This window comes from Hordeum vulgare, chromosome 7H (assembly GCF_904849725.1).
Source record: "Hordeum vulgare subsp. vulgare chromosome 7H, MorexV3_pseudomolecules_assembly, whole genome shotgun sequence".
In the NCBI taxonomy this organism is placed as follows: Eukaryota; Viridiplantae; Streptophyta; class Magnoliopsida; order Poales; family Poaceae; genus Hordeum; species Hordeum vulgare.
In genome coordinates, this window is record NC_058524.1 from 393,038,238 (window position 1) to 393,058,265 (window position 20,028).

The 20,028-nt window shown below is 45.7% G+C and overlaps 1 pseudogene; it reads right to left on the minus strand.

Moving 5' to 3' along the window:
- Positions 1–303: 303 nt before the first annotated feature.
- LOC123408953 overlaps positions 304–20,028 on the minus strand; it is a 95,407-nt pseudogene continuing 75,682 nt past the window's right edge.

Consider the following 20,028-nt stretch of genomic DNA (forward strand, 5'->3'; position numbering starts at 1 on the left):
AACATTACAAGTCTCGAGACCGCGAGTAGCGAGTTTGTCTTCACATTACAAGTAGATATCGACCATCTAAACTACCATCACATAGAAGAGAGCTGCGGTCATCACGATGAGCATAATCGCAATGAAACTGGTCTTCATCCGGTTCCTCCAACGCTCCCTCCCCTCTCCCGCTAGATAGCGCGCGTATCTAACTTCCGCCTCCGCCCTTGTGGTGTACCCTTTGTAACTGTTACTGCTGAATCGGTGAACCTGTCTCCGACACTCCTCCGAGTCGTCGTAGACTCCGGGAACCTTTCCCTTGTACACGACATACGACGGCATCTCTATGCACTAGCCAAACAAAACGTTAGTACCAATTCACAGAGACATACAAGAACTAGCATGAATAACTGACCTTTGAAGCATCTTCACATGCTTGTTCCAGCACTGCAAGTTGAGCTCCCCAACCAACAAGTGTTATATCACTTCCTTTGCGGATCACCTAAAGTATAAAGATTGCATAAATATTTTTGGGTTCCCTCGTCACAAAAACAGTACGCAGGATGGAGATATACGCACTTCCGCCTGGGATAAAGGCAGCATATAGTCCCCCTCGGGAACTTCTTCAACACACAAATGGTACAGCCACTGTTAAGAGAGGAAAGTTGCTTGTAAGAGCATTCCAAATTATCAATTCAATATTGTCCATCAGCTGTTCTCTTGCGCTTATTCCACCAGATGGATATATACGAGTCTTAACCAACTGAGAAACTTCTTTCAAATTTTTTCTCTACCTTTGGCTCGAAAAAGATGACTGGGTTTGGGTCACGAATGCTGGCCAGCAAAAGTCCCTTGGCCTCACGTGGACTCCGAGGTATGACAACCTGAAATAGCATTTTTCTTAGTACTTAGGAAACAAGAACATAAATTTCTGTACATAATTTCAGAAATGTCGTAGAGCGTCAAACAGGAGTACCAGAAAATGATGCCTGATATTGTTATACTACCTGATTTTACAAATAAAAATCTTAGTCAACTAGGCAATGTGGTTTCCACTTGTATCCTAACTATTTACTGTAAATGATTACAAATATTGGCAGAGAGCGTTAGATATACAGACTAACCTTCAGGCCAGCAACATGGCAGAAGAAAGCCTCTGGTGACTGTGAATGGTAGTGACCACCATGTCCAACAGCTCCATATGGAGATCAAATTGTTAAACCTAGAAAATAAGGGATGACAACTTCAGGATGTTTCACTATTAAACAACATGAAAATCAGCATGGGACATGGAACGATCCCTTTCAAAATGGGAAACAATTATTTTTTTCTGCAGGGAAAAATGGTTACCTCCATAGTTAAATTCATTTCCACTTCCGTATCTGAATTTAGCGGCTTCGTTGACAATCTGCATCAGAAGTGGTATGAACAGGTTGGAACAAGACATTGATCAAATTTATATAAATTGAGTCAACTTGACAATGTTCAAGAACTAAAATGGTTTTATAACTGAATGCGACAGTGACAATGCAGAGTCCAGAGTCCACTAAGAAAGTGAAGCTCCAATAATCTCGGGCAACAAGTAGACAAGGTACTTCCATCAACTAAGATAACACAGTAATATAATGCAGCCTATATAGCAACCATTTAAAAGTGTCTGTTGTCCATAAGGAAAGAACTCTTGTAGGTAAAATAATCCTGAATGGAATCAGAGACATACCTGATCAAATGCTGGAAAGATATAATCTGCAAACTGGATTTCAGCAATAGCTCTATTGTCCTGCATGTTGAAGATAAGAAAATAATATGAGTCTTCCATTGCGAAGATGATATAAGTGAATAGTGATTCCTTCACTTGCAAAAGGTTACTCATTGACGCAAGATTGTAAGGTTCCCTTATTTTCCAGTGAAAGGTGGATTGTAAGGCTTCTATTCCATGTAAATATTTTGACTGGAATTAATGATGTATGATAAATTGCATATGACATATCCATTCTCCCATCCAAAGGAATCTTTAGGCTCCACAAATTCAAGTGACATAAATCATAATTACTAGTAAGATGTATGTTTCCTAACTGCGGTACTTGCAAAAAACTTATTAACAAATTACTATTGGTAAACCAAGGAACCTGAAATGTATTTTTACAAGAAAACTTCAATTTTGTCTTTGTCTCACCATTGCTGCTAAGCCAATAGCAAATCCGGCAATACCCTGTTTGAGAAGAACTGATCACTGGTCAGAACAGGGCATATAGCATGTGCAAGCACATTTAAGGCATATACAAGTGCACCAGAATGCATCAAAACACATCTGAATGTCAGGAAAAAATAATGCTGAATTAAGGACTTACTGCACTACTACACCTAAGCCATACGAACTTCAGCATAGTGAACTCAAATGTATGTCTGTAGTCAAGCATAGCAGAAAGTAAACACTATTTTTTTCTTTCACATTTTGCTGTAGTGTTGCGTAAACTTAAGCGGGTACGTCAAGGAAAGATGCACCTGCTCACAAAATGGCGTATTGAATACTCTCTGTTTCCCGAATCGTTCGGCTAGCCCTGTCGTGCAGAGGAAGACGCCGCCGAGACCCACATCCTCTCCAAAGACGTAAGAGCTGTCAAAATGGAATTCATCTTCAGTTAACTGGATTAACGTTGATAGCCGGACGTATTATTTACAGCGGAAAGGAAATGCCAAATCGTCAGGTGATTCAGAAGGCGATGTGGAGCGCTGGCCTCTCCTACGAGCAGGATGTGTGTGCCTGACCGCGGGTCGGTGTCGAGCGCGATGTGGAGCGCCTTGTTGGCTACGGAGGGGGCAGACCTGCTTGGGCATGTCCGGGGCGGCGGCAACGGCGGAGGATCGGCTATTTACTGGTGCTGTGCTGTAGGGGCGGAGGAAGGGGCGCCGCCGGTGGAGAGGACGAGGACGGTGTGGGTCTTGTAGGGGGACTTGAGGTGGCGACCGAGGACGGTGAGGTCGGGGAGGTGGTGGCCCTCCGCGGCGGCGGAGCAAAGGTTCGGGGAGACGGCGGGCGCTGCTGGGTGGTGTGGAAAGGGGGTAGGGGAGGCCGCGGGAAAAGAGATGAGGGCGCAAGGGCAGCCGGCTTAGGAATGGCGCACCCCGAGCGGTGCGCCATTAGAATGTTTTTTATATGGTAATGGCGCATGTATATGAGGTGCGCCTTCTCTATGTTGTTAACCTCCGAAGTAGTAGCGCAGTGGTGCGTGGGTTTTGCCTCCTAGCACGAGGTGGCGGGTTCGAATCCTCTTCCCCCCTCTTTTTTTTAATTTTATTTTTTTTGGACGGCACTACTAGTTGTCCAGTGTTTAGTTGTGTCCATCTTTAATTCACTACTAGTTGTCCAGTGTTTAGTTGTGTCCATCTTTTTTTTCCTTTTATTTTTTTTTGTACGGCACTACTAATTGTCAACTATTTTTACATCTTAGTTGTCCAGTGTTTAGTTGTGTCCATCTTTAATTCATGTAGCTTGTCAGAAAAAATCACATACTAGTACATGTCATTTGTATTGTACCGAGTTGCCATTTTATTTATATAGCTTGCCAAAATAATTATACCAAATTATCATAATTATATGTTGTACTTTCTTACTTGATTAATTATGTTTAAAAAATACATATTTAGTCATATGAAAAATACCTAGCTATTAGGTTTAAACCTTTGTAATCCTAACAAGTAGATGCCTTGAATAGGAGTTGAATCTTGTGAATAGGTGTTCTAGTGGTAGGTATGCCGACGACGGCGGCGGTGGAGCGGGGGGTGCTCGGCGGCGAGGGGGATCTTGCGAGGGGTGATAGCGATCGAGATGAAGGGGATCGAGATCGAGTGTCCTCATGAATATTCAATATTTTTTCATATCGAATATGAAAAAATATCATCAAATTTGAAAATGTAGAAATACAATCGAGAAATGAAGGCTACAATTTAAATACAATCGATCTTAGCTAGCTATTTGTTCACAATCTTCTTGCCCTTATTTTTCGTAAATGGAGTTCTTCTCTTGAACGGACGTCCTTTAGGTAGGGTGGTCCTGCTTCTTCTTGTGGTGTATGCTGGTACTTGATCATCGTCGTCATGTTCCATCTTCGGGTCGCCGTACTTGTCGAAGTCTTGCTCATTGGCGACTCCATCCATTCTGATGAACTTCCTTTTGCCTCTCCTCACGACAACATGACTGGGCTTTGGCGGGTCGGTAATGAAGAAGCATTGTCCACTTGGGAAGCCAATACCCATGGCTCATTTTTTGCGGTGACGTTTTCGCCCGCGGTCTTGAATTTGGCTTTGGGTATAACCATGGTGGTGAAATACCGGTCTTCCTTTATGACGCTCTTGGCCCATCTGACACGGAACATCGGGATCTTCTCTCCAGCGTAGCTCAGCTCCCAGATCTCCTCGATCCTTCCGTAGTATCTCTCCTTGTCGTTACTGGTGTAGGATTTCATCGTTACCCCGGAGTTCTGATTACCATCGCTCTTCATGTCCTTTCCCTCCGTGTAGAATGTGTAGCCGTTGATATCGTACGCCTCATACGTAATCAGGTTGTGCTTGGCGCCCTGTGACAAGGCGAATATGAGTTGTTCTTCCGTGGAAGAATCCTCATGTAAAGGGTACGACAGAAGCTTCTGCTTGAGAAGCAGCTCTTGAATATGAGGGTCCTGCACCCAGGCCATCGGTTGTCCATAATCGTCTGCTCCGGCATCTTCATCTTCATGATCATGCCCTTCGTCTGCTCCGGCATCTTCCTCATCATCATGTCCGACATCTTCTACATGATGACTGTGTCCTGGAGATTCTTCGTCTTCTCGCCCGCCCTCGCCACGGTTGTCTTGCTCATGCCCTTCCACATTTCTTTCCCGGCCCCCATGGACGACTTCATAATCATCTTCATCACCTTTCCACCGATAGCCATCCATGAAACCACGCAAGAGCAGGTGGTCCCGCACCTTTACGGAATCCGGGTCCATAAGGCTCTTCAGCTTGCATCTTCGACACGGACATCTTATCTCCTTCTCGTTATTTTGAAGCATCTCGGCCTTCGCGGAGCTCAAAACATATTCACGATGCCTTCGGTCATCGTGCGGACCATGGTCACCTACGGGGTAGAGCAAAACGATATTTTAGAACCAAAAAATAATTTGGCATGACTTTGCCTAAAAATAGGACAAAAAAGAATGCATAGTGCCAAATTCTCGCCGAAACGGAAATGAATCAACATTCCGGGAAAATATTGGCAACTATCGCATTTCAAATACCGGTACCTGCAAACACAGACATATATGCAACACCACAAACATATGCAACACCACAAACATACATAGATCTAGCTAGGCCATAAAAAGTGCATGTGCACGTTGTTGGAGGGAGAAAAAAGTAGATCTACAACATAAAAGCTTTCCCCTTACTTACCTATCTAAAAAGGTAATTTAACCACTTAATTTGGGTGAATATATGATGCAAATGAGGTGAGGAGGAGGAGGCACCCGAGACAAGCTTGGAGGAGGAGGTGGAGAGAATGAAAGTGGGGAAAGTGAGTGTGGTAGGTGGTTGTCCAAAATATCTAGCTGGTCCCAGGTTACTAATGGCGCACCACCTACATATGCGCCATTAGTAACCCTGGTTACTAATGACGCACCTCCTCTGGTGCACCATTAGTAGTTCTGCAAAACAAAAAAAATAGTAGTGGCGCACCACCAACAGATGCGCCATTAGTAACACTGGTTACTAATGGCGCACTAGCTGTGGTGCGCCATTAGTAGTTTGCAAAAAAAACCAAAAAAAAAATTATAGTAGTGGCGCACTACTAACAGATGCGCCATTAGTAACCCTGGTTACTAATGGCGCACCAGTTGCTGGTGCGCCATTAGTAGTTTTGCAAAAAAAAAAAAAAAATATAGTAGTGGCGCACCGAGTGTGTGGTGCGCCATTAGTATCCATCACACTAATGGCACACCTCACATGGTGCGCCACTACTATAGTGGTGTGATGATACCCTTTTCCTAGTAGTGGTGTGCCATTAGTATCTATATCATCTATAGCCCTTTTCCTAGTAGTGGTGTGATGATACCGAAGGCTTCTTGGAAGCACTTGCATGATGATGATGTTATACGCATGGCTCCTCGGAGCACAAGCATGATGAGCTTGACCCTACCATCTATGAGGATCATGCTACTGTCATGTTGACTAGTAGAGTAAGATCATTGCATTGAGCTTGACCCTACCCCTTGAGGGTCATGTTAATACCATATTGACAAGTAAAAGATAGAAGTATATTATCATGAGCATGATGATGAGTTAAATAAAGAGTTTATAAAAACCCCGTCGAGTGCCACTAATGCCCGAGGGTGATGATGAGTTGGTGATCACTTTTGATGAAGTGATGCAACGATGTTTTTGTGTGAGTATGGTTTCGGAAAGGGGATTAGATTTATGATGTGTCGACCGTCCCAACCTTACCAGTACGACCACGATACCCCTTTATGGGACGGGGCTTTGTTGATTACTCTGGTCGGTACTAGCAAAGAGCCACATTACTAGTGGCGGGAGTGATTGTCGTCACTCTCGTGATGGGGTCGTGCCAGGTAGGACGACTATGCCATTATTATGAGTTCCAGGCACACCGTTGGTCCCCGCATGGTTGATACTGTCTAGAGTCCGTTCTCGTAAGACGTACAACATGTGGGATGGGTACCAATCGAGTGGACCTCTTTGTCTAGTATCGTCAGGTGAAAGATGATGATCGGGTACTTACCTCGGGTATATGTGATATACCGCGAGTCGTGGATGACACAGAAGTTTCCCGGATCTCGTGGGTCTAGCGTACTACCTCTGCAGAGTGTAAACTATTCAAATAGCCGTGTCCACGGTCAAGGACAATTGGGTAATCCTGCTTAAAGTACGTCCTGATATTTCCGCATAAACCAAGTGTGAGTGTGTGTGTGTGTGGTGTTAAAAAGGTGTTGTTATGATACTAATAATAATGTGACCAAGTTCGATGACTTGGCATATAGGGTAAACCCGGATGGTTTAACCCTTAGCTGATACATTGAGGTTATGACAAGTCCGATGACTTGGCATATAGGGTGAACCCGGATGGTTCAACCCTTAGCAGGTATGTTGATATCTGTAACCTGTTCTTCAAAAGTAATTCTTTAACTTGATGCATATTCATGATCATTCCACCTAGATGAGTTACACCAGAAATGCATGATATTGTTATCCGTCATCTTTATTGTTCATATCATGGGCTGTTTGCGAGTACATTCGAAAGTACTCATTGGCTTGCCACTGGTTATAATATTGACCAGACAAGGAAGGACCGGAGTTTGGCGACGAGTACGTCTTCGGAGACGGACCTGTGATCTAGGACGCTTCCAAGTTAGAATGCCTGTCAGTGTAGGCTTGATGGCATGGGCACCCGCTTAGCCCTTATGAGTTTCCGCTACCCATTGTACCCGCTCTATTTGGCCTTAGGCCCTGTTTGTGAACCTGACCCATCGGTCATGTGGTGTAATATTCGATATTTGGATGTAAGACTCTATTATTCAGTATCTGTGTTCAGTGAGCATTGATCCTTGGGATCACTTGGCACGGCAATCTCGACTGACCAGTCGGGGTCCCCACAGAACTGGTATCAGAGCCAGGTTGACTATAGGAAGCCTTAGGTAGCATGGACGTTAGCCGGAAATGATTAGTACACTAACCTTACACTTCCACCTGAAACCTTCTTATTTTCTCTCTCTCCTATATCTTGTAGATGGCCGCCGTACCTGAGACGCTTCTGGAGACCGGCTTCCCCCTACTTCTGGTGGATAGTCTCGAGAAGTGTCACGTACGCCGCACGCCCATCTTCCTCTACCACGAGCACTGGGTCAATGCCGACACCAAAGAATATCACGTGGATGTGATAGTGAAGGCTAATGACTCCCCGACTAGTTGGTTCTTTGAAGGACCACAAATGGGAGAACTGATGCTGGCAGTGGAGACAGCCGCACGAGAGGCGCTCGTGCATCTCCGCGATATCCTCCCTGAGATGACTGATGAACCTGCTACTCGCCACCTACCTTTTCTTAAGGAAGGAGTGGACGGGAGCTGGACGCTCACCCCATCGTGTGAGGATGGAATGCCATTAAGGTTTCAGACCTACTTCAGTCTCTCATCCGACACCCTGACGCACCTTCTGGTTAAAGAATCAACGAAGCTTTGACAAGAACTACACCAAGTTAAGAGCCTACTTCACACCGAGAAGATGAAGAATCGCAAGATGAAGAAAGAAGGCGCACCTGAAGGAAGGGCCGGTATTGCTACCAGGGGGGTGTGCTACCGATCCGGGCCGTTCCTGTTCAGAGTCGCCGCCTGACAGCAGAAGAAAATACTAAGCTCTTTGCCGCCTCACCTAAGAGACGCCGTGATGTGCGGATTCTTTCTTCCACTCCATTGAAGGAAGAAGACACTGACGAAGACGAAGATCCTACCGAACCCACTTTTGAGACCGAGCAGTCCGTCGCGTAGGATTTCAGCGTAGGCAACTAGGAGTACCCCTGAGCATAGCGTATCCATGTATCCGATCCTTTAAATTATGAGTGTGTATGACGTAAGCCGCATTCTGCCCTAGGCAGCCTATACGCGACTACGTTACTTGTTTTCAATGAATGCAAATTCCGTTTTCAAGACATTGATTTTAAAAACTCGCACTAGCACATTTGGACCCCCTCTTACTAGAGCGAACCCTTGTGGTTTCAAGCAAGGCGGATTTTTGACATGTCTGTTTCCATGACAGGATGGTGAATGCAACTCGCAATAGCACGTTCGGCAACCCTGGCACCGCCTCCTCAGGTCAGCCGTAGGGAACCGGAGGAGAAGCTCACGCTGGAGATCACCACGAGTAGCATGGCAATGTTCCTCCGCCACCTCCTCCCGAGAACTTGACTATGCCTCAGTTCCTTCATGCTCTTCGTGAGGAACGTCAAACCAACAATGCCGCCATTCAGCAGCTGGCTCAAGTCCTAGTGAACAACCCACCGCAGAACGGTAATGGCAATGGCCGCTCTACTCTCTCAGAGTTTATGCGGACAACGCCTCCCATATTCTCGGAGACGACTGAACCGTTGGATGCCGATGACTGTATTCACACTATTGAAGACCTCCTTGTGTTGGTCAAGTGCACCGACGAACGTGAGAAGGTCCTTTATGCTTCTCACTGTCTCGGAGGCACCGCCAGGGCTTGGTGGGATGGTTTCTAGATCATGCGAGATGGGCAAGTCATCACTTGGGCAATGTTCAAGGAAGGATTCCACGCTGCTCATATTCCGCCCAGAATGATGACCATCAAGAAGCATGAATTCCGAGACTTGAGGCAAGGCAGTGGGACTGTTAAGGAATATCTGCACAAGTTTAACCTCTTGTCGAGGTATGCCCCTCAGGATGTTAACACTGAGGCCGCTAAGGTGGAACGCTTCATGGAAGGATTGCAGCAGTCCCTGTAATACCAGTTGGTAGTTTGTGACTGCAAAACTTTCAGCGACCTGGTTAACAAGGCACTTATGCTGGAAGACAAGCGTCGTGCAATGGACGACACCCGCAAGCGCAAGATGATAGGCAGTGGAGGACCCACTAATGCAAGACCAAGACCATGGCAGTCAGCACCTGCGAGGCCCAACTATCAGCAGCAGTAGTACAAGACCCCGGTGTTCCGTCAGAATTATCATCCTCAAGTCAACACCAAGCCAGTTTTCAACCCGCCGAACAACAGTGGAGTCAAGACCAACCCTCCGGGTTAGGTCACCTGTTTTGGGTGTGGTCAAACCGGGCACTATTCCAGGCAGTGTCCCAACAAGAAGCCCGATGCACCGCGTCCCAATGCACCCAACCCAGGTCAAGGAGCACCCGGAAGAAACCAAGTTCCCCGCAATCAACAGTTCAACAGCAAGGGGCGGATCAATCACATCACCACCGAAGAGGCGCAGGAAGACCCGGACTGCATTCTAGGTACGTTCCTCGTCAACTCCACCCCAGCTAAAGTGTTGTTTGATTGTGGTGCTTCGCACTCTTTTGTTATTCAAAGGTTTGCGGAGAAGTGTAGTTTAAAACCCACTCTGCTTCACAGGCTGATGGCAATTCAAACCCCGGGAGCAGTGTTGAGGTCAAATCTAGGGTGTAGAAAAGTCGAGATAGTTATCAATGGGACGAGCTTCTTGGCAGACCTCATTGTGCTTAAGTCGCAAGGCTTAGAAGTAACTCTCGGTATGGATTGGCTGGCCAAGCACAAGAGTGTCTTGGACTGTGGCAACAGGGCCATTACCATGACAAGCGACTAAGGGGTCAAGGTCAAGTATGTCTCTGAGACGGTATCAGCTCAAGTACCTCGAATTAACAGTCTATCCGAGGTAGAGCTCGACCAAGTGCCAATAGTCTGTGAGTACGCGGACGTCTTTCCTGACGAGCTACTCGGAATGCCTCCTGACAGAGACATTGAGTTCATCATCGAGCTCATGCCCGAGTCAAGGCCTATTTATAAGAAGCCTTACAGGATGGGATCCGAGGAGCTAGCAGAGCTGAAGAAGCAGCTGGAGGAGCAACTCGGGAAAGGATTCATCCGTCCGAGTGCGTCACCTTGGGGATCACATGTTCTGTTTGTATCAAAGAAGGATGGTACCATTCGACTCTACGTCGATTACCATTCTCTCAACGAAGTCACAATCAAGAACAAGTACCCGCTCCCCAAGATAGAAGACCTGTTCGACTAGTTAAATGGAGCTAAGGTATTTTCCAAGATCGATCTTCGATCCGGATATTACCAGTTGAAGATTCGACCCGAGGACATACCCAAGACTACATTCGTGACCCGATACGGTCTCTATGACTGCACAGTCATGCCCTTCGGATTGACAAATGCCCCAGCTTACTTCATGTACCTCATGAACAAGGTTTTCATGGAGTATTTAGATAAGTTTGTCGTCATATTCATCGATGACATTCTAATCTTCTCAAAATCCGAAGAAGAACATGAGCAATACTTGAGGATAGTTCTGGGAAAGCTTCGAGAGCACCAACTGTATGCCAAGTTCAGCAAGTGTCAATTTTGGGTGAACGAAGTTGGATTTTTGGGTCATATCATGATGGCAAGCGGATTGGCAGTAGATCCATCCAAGATTTCAACAGTGGCCAACTGGGAATCGCCAAGGGACGTGAAGGATGTCACGAGTTTCCTCGGACTCGCATGATACTACCGCAAGTTCGTAGAGGGATTCTCCAGCATCGCTCGACCTATGACTCAGCTTTTGAAGAAATGTCGGAAGTTCGAGTGGACATCGGCATGTGAAGCAAGCTTCCAAGAGTTGAATAAGAGATTGACTACTGCCCCGGTGCTAGCTACCCCGGACATCAACAAGGAGTTTGTGATTTACTTTGATGCCTCCGGAACCAGACTCGATGGAGTCCTAATGCAAGATGGCAGAGTCGTGGCGTACTTGTCACGGCAACTGCTTCTGCATGAGGAGAACTATGCAACCCAGGATCTCGAGTTAGCAGTCGTAGTGCATGCCTTGAAGACATGGCGACATTACCTTATAGGAAACGATGTGAAATATACACGGACCACAAGAGTCTGAAATATATTTTCACCCAAAGGGAGCTGAATATGAGGCAACGAAGATGGCTTGAGTTAATCAAGGATTATGACCTCAGCTTTCAGTACCACCCCGGTAAGGCTAACGTGGTAGCTGATGCTTTAAGCCGGAAGGCCGGCACCTTGAATGTCATGCTCAAGGAACGGTTGCCCGCCTTGTATGAAGAGATGGAACGCTTCGGATTGGAGTTGGTCGGACCAGGATACCTGGCCAACCTCGAAGTCAAACCAACTCTGGCCGATGATATCAAGGAAGCCCAGAAAGGACACATGAGTATTGAAGGCCTCAAGAGGAAGATTCGGGAAGGCAAGGCCCCAGGGTTCTCGATCGATGATAAAGGAGTGGTGTGGTACGGGAAACGCTTATGCGTGCCCAACAAGGCCGAACTCAAGGACTTGATCCTGCAAGAGTCCCACGACAAGCCATACTCCATCCATCCCGGTGGTACCAAGATGTATCAAGATCTCCGAGAACGATTCTGGTGGCATGGCATGAGAAGAGAAATAGGCTCCTACGTCGCTAAGTGTGATGGATGCCAGCGGGTCAAGGCTGAGCATCAACGACCTGTTGGGCTGCTACAACCTCTTCAAGTGCCAGAATGGAAATGGGACAAGGTCGGCATGGACTTCATTACCGGACTACCCCGGTCAACAGGGGTCACGACTCCATATGGGTCATCATCGACCACTTAACTAAGGTGTCTCATTTCATTCTGGTCAACACCTCCTATGGGGGCGATAAGTTGGCTAGCCTCTACATTGAGCGCATCGTTAACCTTCATGGAGTTCCTAAGGAGATTGTGTCCGATCGCGGCACGCAATTCACCTCAAGATTCTGGAAAAAGTTTCAAGAAGCTCTCGGAACCAAACTCTCTTTCAGCATGGATTTCGACCTGCAGACGGGCGGACAGACCGAGAGGGTGAACCAGATACTCGAGGAAATGCTCCGCGCATGTGTCCTGGCCCATGGTGCCAAGTGGGAAAACTGTCTGCCGTTTGCTGAGTTCTCTTACAACAACAACTACTAGTCCAGTCTTCAAATGGCCCCATTTGAAGTGTTATATGGACGGAAGTGCCGCACCCCTCTCAATTGGTCCGAAACCGGAGAAGGACTAGTTTTTGGGCCAGAAGCATTGCAGGAAGCGGAAAGAAAGGTGCAACTCATTCAAGAAAACCTGAGGGCAGCTAAGTCGCGACAGAACAGCTATGCAGACTCTCACCGCAAGAATGTGGAGTTCATTCCCGAAGATCGGGTGTACCTGCGCGTTACGCCTCTCAAGGGAACCAAGCGTTTCCACGTCAAGGGGAAGCTAGCCCCAAGGTTTATTGGACCGTTCAAGATCACGGCAAGGCGCGGGGAAGTGGCTTATCTGTTGGAGCTACCCCCAGAACTTTCGGGTGTGCACAACGTGTTCCACATGTCACAACTCCGGAAGTGCTTACAAGTGCCGAACCGTTCCGATCATTGCAAGGACATTGACCACCAAGCTGTCGACCTTCAACGAGACCTTACCTATCGCGAGAAGCCGGTTCACTCTCTGGTTGAAGCAGAGCGTTGCACCAGAAGCCGCACCATCAAGTATTTCGAGGTTCAGTGGAGCAACCATACCGAAGCAGAAGCAACATGGGAACGTGAAGACTATCTCCGATCAGAATTTCCAGAGCTATTTAACGCCTAGCTTAGGAATCTCGGGGACGAGATTCTTGTAAGAGGGATAGGTCTCTCACACCCTGTTTTTCACCACCTATATTTTGAGTTGCAAAAATCAGGGCTTGTTAAAACTTTTTTTTCCAATGATGTTGTGAATGCTATGAATGCCTTGTATGAATGTGTGCTTGTTTGCTTGTTGAACCAAACCCATGGCTAATTATTTATTTATTTAAAATGAATTTCCAAAACTCTTCTCTTTGACATCAGATCACCTTTACCTTGCTTGGGTTACACTACTAGTTCATGATGCTTAGTAGCCCTCCCAACCGAAGTTGGTGATGTGAACTCAAATACTATTATGTTTTGCCAAAAACATTATTTAATTACTTAAAACATTATTTTTCTATTTTAAATACATGTCTGTTTCCAAGGCCAGAAATGATATTCCCATAAGGAAAAATGCTTCTCTACCTTAGAAAATTCTGAGTAAATTCATGGAAACTCAGAAGGACATATATTTTCCATACATAACATTTTCAGCCCTATTTTATATTATAATTATTTGAGAAAAACCCTGAAAACCATTTATGTCTGTTTTAACCTTTTGAGATATTTCCAAAGGAAATATTCTCAATAAAATCCCATTAAATTACAGGAGCCTCCCCAAGCCTATTTGGTGCCCACATAAACTCTCACCTTGATCTAAGGTGGGGAGGGTCACCAAATGAGCCTAAAACCCTCTGTGTCCAGAATAGAGTTGGAACAACTCTACATAGCAAAGTTTGTCCAATCGGGCTGAAACTTTGCACGAGTGTTTTGCACCTCAAATGAGGACTTCACACCAAAAATGAGATTTGCTAGACTCTGTTTAGTCACACTCCCTTTGGAGAAGACAGATGTGGCCATTCTCATGCATTTTCAAGTTTACAAAGCTAAACTTGTGCAATGGAGCTCAAAATTGGTGGAAGCCTGTACTTTAACCCCAAGACCAAACCTGTTATGTGGCAGTTCCAGTGGTTGAGTGGAAGCACCCCAAACCACTGTCGAACACCTTCTGACAGCAAGGTAAAAACCCACCTAGCCACCGTTTTACCCCATGTCAGAGCCTCAAACTTGTTGTATTAGTGCCACACACAAACCTAAACACCCAGTCAACTGGCCCCTCCCCAGTTCAAAGCGCAAGTGACAAAAACTCCAATTTGTGCCACAGATCAGGACTGGCAGCACTATTAACCATGTCCCCCTTGACCAGCCAGTGCTCTCACTAGCACACAGCGGCTAGATACACTCCCAGCAACACCCAGGATATGAGTGACATGTATGAAGTTCCCCAGAGCGCGCCAGCATGCCGTGGCATGCCAAAACTGCGCTCTGGACGCGCTACAAAGAGCAACCGAGAAAGGGACGACGCTCCCGGCCGGTTCCAACCTCCCCCGAAGTGTCCAAGACCTCCCCCAACAACCTCTCAGTGTATAGCAGCCACCAGGGACCCTCCTCCCCCGCGCTAGAGCTCGGGCGACGCGTGCCCGCGTGCACCCGACTCAGCCAAGCATGCACAGACGGTGCAGCGACCCCACGCTCTCTCCCTCTGCGGCCGATGCTTCCGAGCGTCCTAAACCACGTCCGGAGACCGTGGTTTCGCAACCAGCTCCTCACAGTGCACGCACGCGCGCCACGGTGAGTCACCGGCGCACCGAGTTCGGCTCACCGTCGCTAGCCTATAAATAGCCCCCCCGGCACTTCAGCACCCCTCCAACAGCCTCTGCACGACCACTAGGTCCCCCCTAGCCACCCAATCGAGCTCACAGAGCCCCGGTACTCGAGATCGACCGAGGCCCCTCCGCCTCGGAGCTCCGGTCGATCTCTGGTTACACACCGGCTCCTGCGACACTCGACCAACCAGAACACTCCCCTCGACGCCAGGAACCTTTCCCCCAACAGCCCCGAGATTTTCCGTGCCCCTAGATATCAATTCAACCACCTCCCGAAACTCCTCCGCCACAGCCACCTCGTCGCCGACGACTCCTAGCCTCTCCGGTGCTGTTTCGACCACCTACAGGTAGGCGGAGGCATGCTGAACCCATTCCTGCCCTTAGCTAGGCCCATGGACGACGGTAGCCTCGCCGGCGTTCGGCTCCTCCTCTCTGGCTAGAGGTAGGGGAAGAACCCGACAGGTGGGCTCCACCTGTCGGCGTCCTGGAGCTGCCCCGCGCGCAGCCACTGCAGCTGACTCTAGGGGCCCGCACGTCAGGTTCAAACCTGGCGCACGCGCGCCTGGTAGCCTGCTGGCTGGCTGGGCTGGCCTGCTTCCCAGGCCAGGCTTTGGCCTTTTATTTTATTTTTTTAAACCTGAGACTAAATGATTTTTGTAAAAATAACTATCCAGTGGAAAAATATGATTCTTCCACTGATATTTTTCTAAGAATCTGTTGTATTTGATTCTGCCATTGTTGATATTTTTCAAAAACAGAACCTGTTTTATAACAATATAAAGGCATTAAAAGCAATAATTTGCTTCTGTTTTGTAATTATTAAATATGCTTTGCTTGTAAAAACAAAGAGAAGATATTTTCAAAGTAAAAACCTGATTTTTACCAAGACTTGCAACATTTTTAAAAGTGGTTTGTGATCTGTTTTTGTGTGAGCAATTTCTTATTTATTCTATTCTCGACGATAGAATTACCGAGTGATGAAGGATTCGGAGCGGAAGACCTCGAAGACCCAGGATAGTTAGCTGACCAAGGCAAGCAACCCTTTGACCATGACTTGAACATATGCATTGATGCATTCTAGAATAGCAAGTACTTTTCCGTTGCATGTGATCATAATCCCGGTTCATCATTGGTGTGATGATACCGAAGGCTTCTTCGAAGCACTTGCATGATGATGATGTTATACGCATGGATCCTCGGAGAACAAGCATGATGAGCTTGACCCTACCATCTATGAGGATCATGCTACTGTCATGTTGACTAATAGAGTAAGAACATTGCATTGAGCATGACCCTACCCCTTGAGGGTCATGTTAATACCATGTTGACAAGTAAAAGATAGAAGTATATTATCATGAGCATGATGATGAGTTAAATAAAGAGTTTATAAAAACCCCGTCGGGTGCCACTAATGCCCGAGGGTGATGATGAGTTGGTGATCACTTTTGATGAAGTGATGCACCGGTGTTTTTGTGTCAGTGTGGTTTCGGAAAGGGGATTAGATTTATGATGTGTCGACCGTCCCAACCTTACCAGTACGACCACGATACCCCTTTATGGGATGGGGCTTTGTTGATTACTCTAGTCGGTACTAGCAAAGAGCCACATTACTAGTGGCGGGAGTGATTGTCTTCACTCTCGTGATGGGGTCGTGCCAGGTAGGAAGACTATGCCATTATTATGAGTTCCATGCACACCGTTGGTCCCCGCATGGTTGATACTGTCTAGAGTCGGTGATCGTAAGACGTACAACATGTGGGCTGGGTACCAATCGAGTGGACCTATTTGTCTAGTATCGTCAGGGGAAAGATGATTCCGGTACTTACCTCGGGTATATGTGATATACCGCGAGTCGTGGATGACACGGAAGTTTCCCGGATCTCGTGGGTCTAGCGTACTACCTCTACAGAGTGTAAACTATTCGAATAGTCGTTTCCACGGTCAAGGACAGTTGGGTAATCCTGCTTAAACTATGTCCTGATATTTCCGCATAAACCAAGTGTGAATGTGTGTGTGTGGTGTTAAAAAGGTGTTGTTATGATAATAATAATAATATGACCAAGTTCGATGACTTGGCATATAGGGTAAACCCGGATGGTTTAACCCTCAGCTGATACATTGAGGTTATGACAAGTCCGATGACTTGGCATATAGGGTGAACCCGGATGGTTCAACCTTTAGCAGATATGTTGATATCTGTAACCTGTTCTTCAAAAGTAATTCTTTAACTTGATGCATATTCATGATCATTCCACCCAGATGAGTTACACCAGAAATGCATGATATTGTTATCCCTCATCTTTATTGTTGATATAATGGGCTGTTTGCGAGTACATTCAAAAGTACTCATTGGCCTGCCACTGGTTATATTATTGACCAGACAAGGAAGGACCGTAGTTTGGCGACGAGTACGTCTTCGGAGACGGACCTGCGATCTAGGACGCTTCCAAGTCAGAATGCCTGTCGGTGTAGGCTTGATTGCATGGGCACCCGCTTAGCCCTTATTAGTTTCCGCTACCCGTTGTACCCGCTTTATTTGGCCTTAGGCCCTGTTTGTGAACCTGACCCATCGGTCATGTGATGTAATATTCGGTATTTGGATGTAAGACTCTATTATTCAGTATCCGTGTTCAGTGAGCATTGATCCTTGGGATCACTGGGCCCGGCGATCTCGACTCACCAGTCGGGGTCCCCACAAATACTTATCTTATTTTGAGCTTATGATGTCATTTAGGAGGAATGTAAGCTAAGTATACCGATGGCGAAGAGTATCTTCGCGATCAACTAGTTCTTTGGCGTCTGTTTTCTGGCAGCTAACGCAAAGTGTCTCTTTGCCATCAGCCAGCAGAAGGAAAAGATTTGGAAGATGTCAAATTCCTTGAGTCCTGTAGTGTGTAATGGAAAATAAGCTTTGTATGATCTTGTGATAGAAAAGGAATAAAAGAGACATATTGCATAATAAAGGCTGCTAACATAAGGGGAAATATAAAGTGACATTCCTTTACATTAAGAGATTGATCATCCCAAATTAAAAAGCGCATGACAACCTCTGCTTCCCTCTGCGAAGGGCGTATCTTTTACTTTCATGTATTCACTTTTATGCAAGACTCAATAATGTTTATCCCTATTCTTACCTGTTAATTCTCTAGTTGGCAAGCATCGTGTGTTGGCGATATATCTTGATATATGTATATCCAGTAGGATGTAGGTGATCACGATTCATTATTGTTGACATTATCCTTGATGTAAATAATTGGATGGCGAAAACATTAAAGCCCATATCTTCCTATGTCTCCAATGGAAACATTATCTCCAAAATATGGACTAAGTGTCAGCAATCATAAAACACTAAATGATGGTTGAGTATGTGAACTTGCTAAAATGAAAGCTCTTACATAGACTCTTCTCTGAAATATGATGAATTGTGATTGTCTCAATGACTAAGAATATAGTTTGTTGATTGTCAATAAAGTTTATGCTTCATACTTCAATCATTGAGGATAGATTGTTACTTGTTTATGAGAAGTCATATGATGAAAAACATGCTACTATGTTATTATTCATGATGCTCTCATGTCCGTATTCAATTTTTATCGACACCTTTCTCTCAAATTATGTGGTCATTATTATCGAGTTCGGCTTTCACTTAAGGACAAGCGAGGTCTAAGATTGTGGGAGTTGATACATCCATTTTGTATCATGATTTCGAATTTATATTTATGTTATCCTTGGTCATTTTTCTACTTTATGACATAATTTTTATGCCTTTTATCTCTGAATTTAGAAGGTACGTCACAAAGAGGGAAATTACCGGGAACTGGAATTCTGGACCGGAAAACCAAGAAAAGACTGATAATTCACTAGTCTCCAAATGACCTGAAACATCATGAGGAATTTTTGTGGAATATATGTGAATTTATGGAGCAAAATATACCATAGAGGGTCATGTGTTGGTGTTAAGCCAACAGGGCGCGCCCACCCCCCGGTCGCCCTGATGGCTCGGGACCGCTTCCCAGGTGCCCCGACCTCGCTCTTCTCCTATAAGATGGGTTTTGACCTAGAAAACAAATAAGAAGATACTTTCAAGATGAAGTGCCGCCGTCTCGAGGCGGAAACCTTGGCATAAGCCTTTTTGCTCTTTGGCAAAGTGATTTTTTCGGGGAAACTTCCCTCTAGGAGGGGGAAATCAAAGACATCATTATCATCAACGCTTCCTCCTTCGTGGGAGTACCGATATTCGTCAATATCTTCACGAGCACCATCTATCTCAAACCCTAGTTCATCTCTTGTATTCAATCTTTGTCTCGAAACCTCAGATTGGTACCTGTCGGTTACTAGTAGTGTCGATTACATCTTGTGGTTGATGCTAGTTGGTTTATTTGGTGGAATATAATATCTTCAAGTCCTTATTCATATTTATTGCACCTCTGATCTTAAACATGGTAATGATTTTTGAGTAGTTACTTTTTTCTTGAGGACCTGGGATAAGTCTTGTTATAAGTAATCTTGTGAAGTTGGTATTCATTCGATATTTTGATGATATGTATGTTGTTGCTTCTCTTAGTGGTGTCATGTGAACGTAGACTACACGACATTCACCATGTTATGGGACTAAGGGAAGGCATTGTGGATTAACAAGTAGATGATGGGTTGCTAGAGTGACAGATGTTTAAACCCTGGTGTATGCATTATTTCATAAAGGGCTTATTTGGATCCACATGGTTCATGCTATGGTTAGATTTATGTTAATTCTTATTTCATAGTTGCAGATGCTTGCGAGAGGGGGTCATCATAAGTAAGTTGATTGTCTAAGTAATAATAGCACCTTACCACTAGTCCACCCACATATCAAATTATCAAAGTAACGAATGTGAATCAACTCAGCATGATGAACATGACTAGACGAAAATTCCCACGTGTCCTCGGGAGTGCTTTACTTCATATAAGGGAACTTTCAGGCTTGTCCTTCGTTACAAAAAGGATTGGGCTATCTTGTTGCACACTTTCTACTATTGTTACTTGTCACTTGTTATGAATTA